This window comes from Arachis stenosperma, chromosome 4 (assembly GCF_014773155.1).
Source record: "Arachis stenosperma cultivar V10309 chromosome 4, arast.V10309.gnm1.PFL2, whole genome shotgun sequence".
Classification (NCBI taxonomy): domain Eukaryota; kingdom Viridiplantae; phylum Streptophyta; class Magnoliopsida; order Fabales; family Fabaceae; genus Arachis; species Arachis stenosperma.
In genome coordinates, this window is record NC_080380.1 from 147467980 (window position 1) to 147477134 (window position 9155).

The 9155-nt window shown below is 36.0% G+C and overlaps 1 pseudogene; it reads left to right on the top strand.

Annotated features, from left to right (window-relative positions):
• The first annotated feature begins 6490 nt into the window (after window positions 1–6490).
• On the top strand, window positions 6491–8517 carry LOC130975881 (glucan endo-1,3-beta-D-glucosidase ARB_01444-like; annotated as a pseudogene).
• The last annotated feature ends 638 nt before the right edge of the window (window positions 8518–9155 follow it).

The following is a 9155-nucleotide window of genomic DNA, read 5'->3' on the forward strand; positions in this document are numbered from 1 at the left end:
GTCACTAAGGGCTTCCTTGACGTTTTGAGGCTCTATTTATGAAAGAAGGGCAATGTTTGAACCTTCATTTGCCTTTCTAGTGGAAGACCTAGTTTGCACTCCATGAGAGACATCCCCAATGACAAATTCCTCAGGATATTTCTTCAAGAATCTCCATTCACGAGGTCTGGTGGACTTGGGTGCAGATTCCGTCACCAAGGGATTCTGTGTGCTGCTGTCTGCAGAGTTTCCTTCAGATTCATGAGACAAAATGGAATTGTCTCTTGAATTTTCAGCATTTGCTGTTTCTGGTTCAGCTTGTCCAGAATTTTTTTTCCATGATTCTGAGCAGTTTCATCCTCCTTTTGAGCTTGATTTCCTGCATCACCATCTTCCAAAATGCTTTGCACCAACTTAGTATCACAGAATGTAACATGTATGGACTCTTCAATAATTCTAGCATCTTGATGATAAACCCTATATGCTTTACTAGTTGTGGAATATCCTACAAACAATCACTCATAAGCCTTTGGATCAAATTTTCCCAAATTTTCTTTGTTATTTAAAACAAAATATTTGCATCCAAAGATGTGCAAGTAATCTAAGTTTGGTGGGTAGCCTTTCCAAAGTTCATAAGGGGTTTTCTTCAAAAATTTCCTTATGATTGTTCTATTTAAAATGTGGCAAGTTGTGTTAACCGCTTCAGCCCAAAGGAATTTTGGAATATTACTCTCACAAAGCATGGCTCTTGTCATCTCTTGTAGGCTTCTATTTCTTCTTTTCACAACACCATTTTGTTGTGGTGTTCTTGGACAAGAGAAGTTGTGAGATATTCCAAATTCCTCACAAAAGGATTCAAACAAATTATTTTCAAATTCAGTTCCATGATCGCTTCTTACAGAAGAGATTTTCAAATCCTTTTCATTTTGAATTTTCTTGCAAAAAGGTTCAAAGGCCGAAAAGGCTTCATTTTTGTGTGCAAGAAATAAAACCCACCCAAACCTAGTGTAGTTATCCACAATTACTAAACCATAATGTTTACCACCTAGGCTTTGAGTTCTTGTTGGACCAAATAAATCAATGTGTAGCAACTCAAGTGGTCTTTTAGTAGAGATGTCTTCCTTTGGTTTAAAAGAACTTTTTGTTTGTTTTCCCATTTGGCAAGCATCACAAGTGATGTCTTTGTCAAACTTTATCAAAGGAAGACCTCTTACTAATTCTTTCTTTACAAGTTTGTTTATTTGAAACATACTTGCATGGCCCAATCTCTTGTGCCACAACCACTTTTCAGATTCTTTAGAGTGAAGACAAGCTACATTTTGATCCTTTAGTTCATCAAGAGTAAGTCCATATATATTATTGAAGCGCTTGGCAACAAACATCACTTCATTTATTTTTTCATTAACTACACAGCATTCAAGCTTCTTAAAAACAACTAAATATCCTAAATCACACAGCTGGCTAATACTCAAAAGATTGTGCTTTAAACCACAAACTAAGAGCACATCATCAATGAAAGTAGATTGCTCATTACCTACTTTTCCAACTGCAATGATTTTACCTTTGCCATCATCTCCAAAGGTAACAAAACCTCCGTCATACTTATTTAGTTTGATGAAGTAGGTTGACCTTCCAGTCATGTGCCTTGAACATCCACTATCCATGTACCACATGTCCTTTTTGTTCTTGGATGCTAGGCAAATCTGCATGATGAGTTTCAAGTAGTCTTAGGTATCCAAACTAATTTGGATCCTTTGAAGTTAATCCATCTTGGTTGTCCAAGTGCATTGAAATCACAAACAACATTGTAAACTTTGTTTCCTACAACTCTCTTTTCAATGAAGCATTGTGCATATGAGTGACCAAATTTCTTGCAATTAACACAATGATTTTCTGATGTGTGCCGCTGAAATTTAGGTGAGTTATATTGCTTGAAATGATTAAATGGTTGGAATTTTCTGGTTTTTGGAGGAGATGCATTTCTTTTGACAAACTGATTTTTGTTATAATTATTCCTCTTTGCAAAAATGTTTTCACCAGAATTTTTTTGAATATTTTTATCTTTCGAAAATGAGGTTTTGTTGTAAAATGGTGGTTTCTTGAAAGCATCCTCATTTTTCAAAATGTAACCCAAACCTGGCCGGTTTGAACTCGGTTCAGTTTTTGGTGAATGCCCACTTTCACTTGTGTATAATTCATCAATTTTTTTTCAAATGTTGGAGCATTTTCAACACCAACTTTGTTTGGTATAGTTTTGGTATTTGATAAAGAAGCCACAAACTTTATAGAGGAAATATTAGAAACCGCATCTTCCTTGGCTATGTAGCCTAAACCAGATTTTTCAAACAAAGGTCTTTGACTTGCAAGTAATTTGTCAAAGTAACTAGAACCTTGAGCAAATTTTGCTAAGTCACCATTCAGCTTTTTAATTTTATCATTTAATCTTTCATTTTCAGCAATCAACTCATGAGAAGGATCCACAATGTGCTTTTCTTTTAATTTTTCAAGTTCAGATTTTAGAAATCTGTTTTCTTCAATGATATCCAAAGCACATTCAGTTTCCTTCACTTTTTCTTTTAAAAAATTATTTTCAGCTCTTAGCACATCTCTTTCATATCTGCATTCATTGTATTTGTCAAGCAGTTTTGAGGTGTTTAAGGTAAGATCATCAATAATAGCATGCAAGTCCTCAATGGTCAAATCATAATAATTTACCTTATCAAGATTGTTGTTTCCAGCCATGAAGCAGTCTTTGTTATCTTCTTCTGATTCTTCTTCTTCATTTGAGTCATTCTCAAGATCCTCCCAAGCTGCCATGAGTACTCTCTTCCTTTCCTTCTTTCCTTTGTCCTCCTTTTTGAGCTTTGGACAATTTGACTTGAAGTGTCCAGCCTCCTTGCAATGATGACACGTCACCTTGCTCAAGTCTATCTTGTGCTCCTTTGAACTTGAGCCCTTGTATTTGCCTTTGCTCTTCAACATTCTTCTAAATCTCCTAGCAAAAAACAAAAGCTCGTCATCTGAAATACCATCACTTGACTCACTCTCTTTCGGTTCTATTTGTGACTTAAGGGCTATTCCCCTTTTCTTTGAGTCTGTGTTCGTGTGTGTGGCTTCATAGGCAAGGAGTTTTTCTCTCAGCTCATCATAGGTTATGGGACTTATGTTGTTACTCTCGGTTAGGACAGTGGCAGTGTTTTCCCACTCTTTTGTGAGGCTTCTAAGGAGTTTTCTCACCAAGGTTTGTTCTGCATAGTTTGTACCCATAGCATCAAGGTTGTTGATTATGATTGAGAATCTCTCAAACGCTTCATCAATGCTTTCTCCATCCTTCATGCTAAACATCTCGTACTCTTTTCGCAGCATATCAATCCTCGTTTCTTTGACTTGTTTAGTGCCTTCGTGTGTAACCTGGAGTTTTTCCCAGATTTCTTTGGCTGTCTTGCATCTAGACACCTTCCGGTACTCTTCAAAGCTGATAGCACAGTGAAGAAGGTTGATTGCTTTAGCGTTCAGCTCTATCTTCTTCTTATCATCTTCATTCCATTCAGCTTCTTCTTTTGGAGTCACCACTCCATCAGCACTTATTTTTGTTGGGATCTTTGGACCGCTCACAACGATCTTCCATAGGTTGTAGTCAATGGATTGGATGAAGATCCTTATCCTTTCTTTCCAGTAGGAATAGTTCTTCCCGTTGAAGAAAGGTGGTCGGTTGTTTGACTGACCTTCAGTGAGGGTGTAGGCAACTGTGGTTGTGCCCAAGTTGTTCGCCATTGGATCTTTGCTCCAAGCGGTTAAGCTTGATTCTTGAGACCTTAGCTCTTGATACCAATTGAAGGTTGTGGTAGGCTTAGAGAAGGGGGTTGAATCTATGCCTTCCTTTTAAGTTGCTGTTATTACCCTTTTAAAATAACTTTGCAGTTTTGATTCTGTTTGAACTCAGCAGCGGAAATTTATGAGACAATTTATTTTTGTCTCATGAATATCAGAAAACAGAACATAGCAGAGAAGAGAAAAGCTAACACCAGCAAGTATCCTGGTTCGGTTGCCTTGTGCTATGCAACCTACATCCAGTCTCCTCCACAACTATGGAGGAATTTCACTATAGTTAACAGTATTACATACACCAATAACACAGGATTAACCCAATCCTATCACACTCAAGTTCTAACCTAACTTGACATTGGCTATGCTAATACCTAACTATACCTCTTAGTGCTAACCCAACTAAGAAAGGGACACCTTACAGGTACAAGATACAAGACACAATCACACCTAAAGAAATCAGAAAACAACTCTAGGCTTTTCTCTCAAGTGTATCTCTCAGCCTTTTCACTTATGGCTTTTTCTCAAGCTTTCTCACACTGCCTTTTCTCTCAAGAAATTATAGAAAGATAAGCTTTGAAAAGTACATTACAATCAGTAAAAAACATGAAGGAAATTGACTTCATCAACAGCCTCTGTGCTATGAAAAAACCAGATTAGCAAGCCTCTGATTTAGTTCTTCATACTGGCGGAATGCATCTTTGAATAGGTTACACTGTCCAGTTAGTTGAACTTCTTCAAAGAGCTCTCTCAGAACAAACACCTCAAGTTCACTGGTTATCTCTCCTTGCTTCAGAATGAACAACCAGCTTCTTTTTATCTCCTTGCATGTTCCTTGGTTCTTCTTCCAAGGTCAACATCTTGAGCCTTGAGCTTCACCAACCCACAAGCTCACTTTTCCTTCTCAATCATCAAAGTAGAATCTTTCCTTCTGACTTTTCCAACTTGACCGAAAATCATGAAGGAGTAACCGAAATTGTTTTCCAATGGTCAACTAAATCTGAACCATAGAGATGCAACTTGGTCCCCAAGAATCTCTTGTGACCGTGGATTTGTAGCAGTGAAGAACAGAGATCAACTTTTTCTTTGAATGCCATTTTCGGATAGAACAGAGAGTAGGGAAGAAAGGATGAAGATCTGATGCATGCAAGATGAGATGTATTACCTTTCTTAAGCTTGATTTGAATTAGATTTTCTGCTTTAGCTTCTGTGCTTCAAGCTTAGATTTTCTCTTTCTTGCTTCTTTGGTTACTGGCTTATGGAGGAAGCTTTTCTTCTCTTTCTCTTTCTTACTTTACTGAAGTCTTGATGTGACTTGATTGGAGAGGAGAGGAACGTTGCTTTGGTTGGAGCAAGATGGTGGGAAATTGAAAACAATTTCAGTTTTGGATCGGGTTCTTCTCTTTTTGGCCCGTGGTGCCTTGCTATGCTTCTTTGGAGAATTTGTTTGATATGAGTGACTTGGGCTTGTCTTTATTCACACTTTTCATTCAGCCCATTAGCTTTGTTTTGTTATTCATTCAACTTGGGCTGCCAAAATTGAATTATGGCCTGCAACATAACATAAATAATTAGCAATGTATACTTATTAATTTAACACCTCTAATTATTTATTTTGCCAAAAATAATGTTTGTCATCACTAATTAATTTAGTTAATTTCTTAACTCAACACTGACAAGAGATGATCTCACTTGGGGTTGTTAGTCATATTTTGTACTTGATTTTTACATATGTCCTAGACTCTAATTGCTCCACTGTACTGTGTTGAGCACGCTTTAATTCAAAAAAAAAAAAGACAATGTCATTTGAATTATAGTTTGGTGGCAATTTATAATGTCTTTGATTAAGTCAAATAATTAATAAAATATAAATGTATGTTGGATTCAATTTAATATTGAAAAGGAAAATAAAATTAAATAGATACTGTGATCAAACAATTTATGTGTTTAGTTAGTTTTAACAAAGAAAATGAGGCTTCTTATAAAAAGGAAAAGATATTCATGACGGCACCATCAGTAATTTAAATTTCACTAAGAATTTATTAATTATTTTATATTCTAAAAAAATATTTTAGTAGTATAATGATATAAAAATTTTAAGATATTTTTAAAAAGTAACTATTTATATAAAATTACTTTCATATAAAAAAATAAAAAAATTATTAAATATAAATTTAGCCAAACATATAAAATTATTTAATCATTTTTAACTATTATTTTTATAAAAAATTAAATAAAATACATGTTAACAAAAACCTTTCATCAAACAACTTTTAAGATGTGCCAATGAGTTATAGCTCAAATGGCATAGTCTCCCCGTACTCAATTAAGAGGTTGCGGGTTCGAGTCTCATATCTTTGGTATATATAAAAAAAAAAAAAAAAAAACTTTTAAGATGCCACCAAACTCTTGTAAATATACTCCAATTATCCAGATGTGATTATTACTAAAATACTAACTATATTAGGATATTAGTACATAGAAATCCAAGAGGCTCACTTAAGAGTAATTATAGTAATTAAATTAAAATGGGTCTAAGTTATCTTTTCTGGGTTAAAGAAGAGGAAGAGGCAAAGAGTGATCTTAAAAGTGTTAGTTATGTCACATTCCCTCGTTATTGTTCCTTCTGTGGTACCTAAATTTCAGACTAGAATTCAAAGTCACTGCATGCATGCAGATGCGGATAATGGCAAAGGCAAACACAACACAGTTACATGATGAACAACCTTTTCACTTCCCACTAACAAAATCCAAAGTGCTCCCTGACCCTTCAAAGTTCTTCTCTAAAAACCTTCTCGCTTCTCCATTGCCTACAAACTCATTCTTCCAGACTCGGAGATGGCAATATTCAAGAGTACATTCACCCTTACCTCATCAAACCCTCTGATTCCTCTGTTTCTCTCTGCTACCCTTCTCTCTCTGTCTCCTCTCATTCCATGCACCAAGTCTTCACTCCTGATCTCACTATCACTTCCACAACAAGTACTCCTTACCACCATGTTATATCTTCCTTCAGTGATCTCAGTGTCACTCTGGATTTTCCTTCATCTAATCTCACTTTCTTCCTTGTTAGGGGAAGCCCCTATGTTACTGTTTTTTTTGTCTCAACATGCATCTTTTTCTATAACCTCCATCCATAAAATCTCTTCTTTTTCTTCAAATGCTTCACCAATTAAGTATACCCTTCAGCTTGACAATGGTCAGAAATGGCTTATCTATACTTCTTCACCAACCATATTTAGTTTCAGCCTTGACGCGAAACTCACTTTCTCCAATATTTCTTCTGATGCGGCTCCTGTGATGGTTCGGATTGCAGTTATGCCAGATTCAAGTTCAAAAAGCGAGGTTGTTCTTGACAGGTACAGCTTTTGCTACCCTGTTTCTGGAGAGGCTATCTTCACTAAGCCATATTGTGTTGAATACAAATGGCAGAAGAAAGGGCTTGGTAATTTGTTGATGTTAGCTCACCCTCTCCATCTTCAGCTTTTGTCTAAAGATGAGGGTAATGTGATTGTTCTTAAACATTTTAAGTATAGAAGCATTGATGGGGACCTTGTTGGTGTTGTTGGAGATTCATGGTTGTTGGAAGCCGAACATGTTCCTGTAACTTGGCACTCTGCTAGAGGTGTCAATCAAGACTCCTATCATGAAATCAAACAAGCTCTTTGTAGAGATGTTGGTGCTCTTAGTTCTTCAAACATAGATACTACTTCATCTTTCTATTATGGCAAATCGATTGCAAGGGCAGCAAGGCTTGCAATGATAGCTGAGGAAGTTGGTTTTCTTGACTTGATTTCACTTGTTAAGAAATTCTTGAAAGAAACCATTCAGCCATGGTTAGATGGGACTTTTAAAGGGAATGGATTTTTGTATGAAAAGCAATGGGGAGGGCTTATTACTAAACTAGACTTTAGATTTTACAACTATCGTCATTCTCTTCTGGGGTACTTTGTTTATGGAATCGCTGTTCTTGCGAAGATCGATCCAAATTGGGGTAACAAGTATAGGTCAGAAGCATATTCACTCATGGAAGATTTCATGAACGTGGGAGGAAAAGATTCAAAATCTAAATATACACGTTTAAGGTGTTTTGATCTGTTCATGTTACACTCTTGGGATTCAGGGCTAGAGGTTAGTGCTGATGGAAGAGATCAAATGGATAGTGGTGAAGCTGTGAATGCATATTATTCAGCAGCGTTGATGGGTTTGGCATATAATGATGCAAATCTTGTTGCTATTGGTTCAACTCTTGCAGCATTGGAAATTCATGCTGCTCAAATGTGGTGCCATTTAAAGATGGACGATAATAAATGTAGTGATGAGTTTACAAAGGAGAATAGGTTAATGGGGATTCTATGGTCTAACAAGAGGGTAGGTAGAATTTCGTTTGCTCCTCCAGCTTGGAAAGAGCATACACTTGCCTTTCATGTTCTTCCATTGCTGCCCATTAGTGAGTTCTTGTTTTCCCATGTTGGTTTTGTGAAGGAGGTTGTGGAGTGGACTATGCCTTGTTTGAACAGGGTTGGTGTTGAAGAAAAATGGAAGTGGTTGGTTTATGCAATTGAAGGAATTTATGATAATGAGGATGCATTGAAGAAGATTAGGGAGTTGAGAAGTTTTGGTGATGAAGAAGGGAACTCATTGAGCAATCTGTTATGGTGGCTGCACAGCAGAAGAGGCCATGGAGATCATCATCAAGATTCTTGTAATTAAAACAATGTTGGTCCTGTCAATGTTCCTGTGGTTTCAATGTTGAAAACTTACTATTACTATGTTATTATTTCTTGAATTGCACCCTTTAATAGTTTAAGGACTTAGGTTATTCAAAATTAATGTTCTAAGTGGAAGAATATTTCTATGATGCAAATCAGGAGGATATTTTAGTTATGCAAGTCTTTTAATCTTTCTCAGGATTAACTTTGAAGTTGGAAATTTGGATTCTGGTTGCTATTCATAGAGTTAGGTTTTTCTCTCAAATTAGACTATAATTATTAAGCATTTCTGAATCTGAACAAATAGATTGCAAGGTTTCACTTCATGTTTGTTTGAATGAAAGTTTAGTAAACTGCCTAGTGGAGAAAGAGATTCCTATGGTGAATTTCTTTCATCACTTTTCAGAAGATGTGGAGGGTCTTAACTCTTAACTCATAAGTGCTTCTAGAATTGAATTATATGGAGCATGATATACACATTTAGCTTTATTGACCAAGATCTTAGAATAGAGTATATGTAACACATTTTATTCTATATGCTGATATCTGTTTTTTTTTTTTTTCATCACAGAATTCCTCTATTCTGTTTTCCATAAGTCTCTGCTATGAATCTACCATAGCAAATTACTAAATGGGTTC